The 4,274-nt window shown below is 44.6% G+C and overlaps 2 non-coding genes across 2 annotated transcripts; both read left to right on the top strand.

Moving 5' to 3' along the window:
- The first annotated feature begins 418 nt into the window (after positions 1 to 418).
- Positions 419 to 490, top strand: TRNAE-UUC (transfer RNA glutamic acid (anticodon UUC)). The gene has a single exon. It is a non-coding gene; the product is annotated as a tRNA-Glu (tRNA).
- Positions 491 to 3,385: 2,895 nt separating this feature from the next.
- On the top strand, positions 3,386 to 3,457 carry TRNAE-UUC (transfer RNA glutamic acid (anticodon UUC)). Its single transcript has one exon. It is a non-coding gene; the product is annotated as a tRNA-Glu (tRNA).
- Positions 3,458 to 4,274: the final 817 nt, after the last annotated feature.

The following is a 4,274-nucleotide window of genomic DNA, read 5'->3' as shown; positions in this document are numbered from 1 at the left end:
GACTGGTGCAGGGGAGTGTTGTCAAGGAAGCAGCTGGAAGATAACTGGAGAGGGGTCTGTGGGGCCATCAGTCTGGTGAGGAAACCCAGCAGTCAAGGGGTGTCCTGGGGGAGGGGCGTGGCTTTGTCTGGCTCAAGGGGAGGGGTTAGTAATAGTCAATGCAGGGACTGCTGCTGTCCTCCGTGTCCTGGGCTCTGTGTATGTGTAGAAGTTCTAAGGTTGTAAATAATGAGACCTGACAGGTTGTGGCAGAAATGATGACTTCTGGTCATTCCTTCTCTTTTGTCAGAAGTGAGGTGTCTGTTACCCCAATTGATTGTGTACTACTGAGAAGAACAATATAACTCTCAGTGTACGGAATGCCGTGTGACCTTGGGAGACACCTCACATACACTGAGCTGTATGAAGAGGTTACAGTTCCCATATGGTCTAGCAGTTAGGATTCCTGGTTTTCACCCAGGCAGCCTGGGTTCGACTCCCGGTATGGGAAATCCATTTTTTGTTTTTCACTACTCAGACATTTTAATCTTTCTCAGTTTTTTTCTATAAACCTAAATGCGCCTAAAGTCTTAATAAATGTCACTTGCTTTGTCTTCTGCTTCCATCTAATGCCGTCAGAGGTTTACACCGACCCCCAAATCTACTGCCCTCTCTCCCCAGCCCTTGACCTGTACATTAATACTATGAAGGGTTATTCCTTGTTTTTCTTTTATTGCACAACAAAAAGTACAGATTATATAATGAGACCGGGGCACAGAGAAGAAGGCAGCAATTGACTGTGGTCCCACCATGGGAAATTCGCATTTTATTACCTGCCCCGTCCATACTGTGGGTTCATCATTTGTTTTATGACATGATTCCCCTGCTGTGTTGTTTCTAGTATAAGACTTGAGCACTTTATGTGTTTTATATCATCTGTGATATTGTAGCTGCTGTTTGCAGTGTCCACATTTTGCAACCAGTGTGCTTTGTACCCTCACTGCTGCTCTCTCAGAGAGGGTAGGCTGAACACTACAGGTAGTATCAGACACCAGAGATGCCTCCTGTACCTGGAATAAAACTATGCTTCTTTGTAAGAAATACAGGGGTGAAGATCTGCTGCATTCACAGTGACCCACTTTGTCTTTTACAAAGGTTCCCAGCCGTGCAAAGACTCTTGGTGGTTAGTTAAGGGGCCATGCTAAATGGAGATTTCGAAGCATCAAACGAGACGTTTTCTTTGTTTCTGCATCAGCAAAAGTATATTTCTGTTTTTATGTTATTACTTGTGAAATACACATTTTAGTTGTGCTGTTGGACTTGTCATGTTTGATTTACAGTGTGGACGAATTCAAGCGATAGACAGTAGGTGGTGACTGACACTGTCAGGACTCCTAGGGTTGAGGATCGTGGACGTTGGTTCCATCGTGTAATGATTAGCACTCTGGACTCTGAATCCAGCAATCTGAGTTCCAATATCGGTAGGACCTGGAATGTTTGTAATAATACTTTTGTTTTAATTTATTGCAGGTCTTGAGCAGGAAACAATTTGTATCTCTGACATAACCCGTCTCTTCCTATTTTCATTCCCCTCGTGGTTTCTGCGGCTTGGGGGCATCTATACATTATTCTATAGGCGTTGCTGGGGGCACGTGATGCTACACACAGGTGTTGTCTACGTCCTGTGTCTGTGTGGACACCTCTCTACTCTGGCTACACAACAGTAAGATGCACAGTGTGGACCTGACTCCACGCGGCCTTCACACCGGATAACTTACAAGGAGAGAGAAACTTACGGAAATGTACGGTGTGAAAGAACGACTTTACCAAAGTGTTAATGTATGAAATTGCCCTTTGCTTTTTTTTTTGTGAGTTGCAAATGGTAACCTTTGACTAAAGCAAGTACCCAAAAATAAACAGTTTTCAGCTGGACTCATATAACTTGCATTTGCAGTGGAAGATCTGCCTGGAGCAGTATATGAGTGTGAAAAGGTCTCTAGTTTTGTCTTGAAATACCAGAGACGTCGGCGCTCTCCACCTTTCTCCTTCGACATCACATCCTGATGCTGAACAGTATTAGCACATAAATGAATAAAAAACTGGCTGATGTGTACATGCACATGTGTGCATATGTACCACGGTGCTATAGTCTGATGACATGTATGTGCCAGTCTGTGGGGTCAAAGGGCAGTCAGAAGTTACTGGGCCACAGTTGTATCAATGAGGACTGTGTACTTCCTGTGCCCTGGGGCATTCGTACTCTGGTCCCTCAAACTAGGGTGGAAGCCCCCCTTTAGCACATGACTCTCAGAATAACAAGTCAGAGCAGACATTAGTGTAACTGGGTACTCACACTTGTGAAAGGCGCAAGTGCAAGTAGTGAACTGCAACCTGACCTCACAGCATACACTTTAGACATCCTTTGTAAACACACACACATATTTTCAGTCTAACTTGTTTACATTTTACATCAATAAATATGGTAATATTTGTACTTGAAATGTTTAATTTGCCTACCTTTTGCGCATATTCCTAGTACCTTATATTTTAACTTTTCTCCATTCGGGTGTATACAATTGGTATAAAGTCAGAAAGGGAGAAGACGACCGAGAATGCCTAAGAATGTGTGCTTACATGCTTTTAAGAACATATGTCTGGTGTTGTGACAAAACAGCAGTGACCACTTCAGCTCAGCACTTGCTTCTTCCTCTGCTGCCCCAAAATACTGTGGAATTACTAGTCTCTGCGCCTCTGACAAGGCTGCTGACATCCAATTGATGGTTCTTGGCTTGTTGGCTGTGAGTGCTTTGGCTGTGCTGCCCCCTGGCGGTCACTCTGTGAAGATGGAGGTACCTGGGAACAACCCAGACTACTTCTGAGCTGCTTCTTCTCTGTGTGTACCAATCCAGTGTCAGGACTGGAGTCGGTGCTGTTAGTAGATAGAGAAGGAGTATAACTCGAGCCCCAGGAGGGCAGCCTGGAGCCTGTGACTGGTGCAGGGGAGTGTCGTCAAGGAAGCAGCTGGAAGATAATTGGAGAGGGGTCTGTGGGGCCATCAGTCTGGTGAGGAAACCCAGGAGTCAAGGGGTGTCCTGGGGGAGGGGCGTGGCTTTGTCTGGCTCAAGGGGAGGGGTTAGTAATAGTCAATGCAGGGACTGCTGCTGTCCTCCGTGTCCTGGGCTCTGTGTATGTGTAGAAGTTCTAAGGTTGTAAATAATGAGACCTGACAGGTTGTGGCAGAAATGATGACTTCTGGTCATTCCTTCTCTTTTGTCAGAAGTGAGGTGTCTGTTACCCCAATTGATTGTGTACTACTGAGAAGAACAATATAACTCTCAGTGTACGGAATGCAGTGTGACCGTGGGAGACACCTCACATACACTGAGCTGTATGAAAAGGTCACAGTTCCCATATGGTCTAGCGGTTAGGATTCCTGGTTTTCACCCAGGCGGCCCAGGTTCGACTCCCGGTATGGGAAATCCATTTTTTTTTCACTACTCAGACATTTTAATCTTTCTCCGATTTTTTCTATAAACCTAAATGCACCTAAAGTCTTAATAAATGTCACTTGCTTTGTCTTCTGCTTCCATCTAATGCCGTCAGAGGTTTACACCGACCCCCAAATCTACTGCCCTCTGTCCCCAGCCCTTGACCTGTACATTAATACTATGAAGGGTTATTCCTTGTTTTTCTTTTATTGCACAACAAAAAGTACAGATTATATAATGAGACCAGGGCACAGAGAAGAAGGCAGCAATTGACTGTGGTCCCACCATGGGAAATTCACATTTTATTACCTGCCCCGTCCATACTGTGGGTTCATCATTTGTTTTATGACATGATTCCCCTGCTGTGTTGTTTCTAGTATAAGACTTGAGCACTTTATGTGTTTTATATCACCTGTGATATTGCAGCTGCTGTTTGCAGTGTCCACATTTGCAACCAATGTGCTTTGTACCCTCACTGCTGCTCTCTCAGAGAGGGTAGGCTGAACACTACAGGTAGTATCAGACACCAGAGATGCCTCCTGTACCTGGAATAAAACTCTGCTTCTTTGTAAGAAATACAGGGGTGAAGATCTGCTGCATTCACAGTGACCCACTGAGTCTTTTACAAAGGTTCCCAGCCGTGCAAAGGCTCTTGGTGGTTAGTTAAGGGGCCATGCTAAATGGAGATTCCGAAGCATCAGACGAGACTTTTTCTTTGTTTCTGCATCAGCAAAAGTATATTTCTGTTTTTATGTTATTACTTGTGAAATACACATTTTAGTTCTGCTGTTGGACTTGTCATGTTTG

The sequence above is a fragment of the Pleurodeles waltl genome, unplaced genomic scaffold (genome assembly GCF_031143425.1).
Source record: "Pleurodeles waltl isolate 20211129_DDA unplaced genomic scaffold, aPleWal1.hap1.20221129 scaffold_39, whole genome shotgun sequence".
Classification (NCBI taxonomy): Eukaryota; Metazoa; Chordata; class Amphibia; order Caudata; family Salamandridae; genus Pleurodeles; species Pleurodeles waltl.
This window is presented reverse-complemented; position numbering and strand designations above follow the sequence as displayed.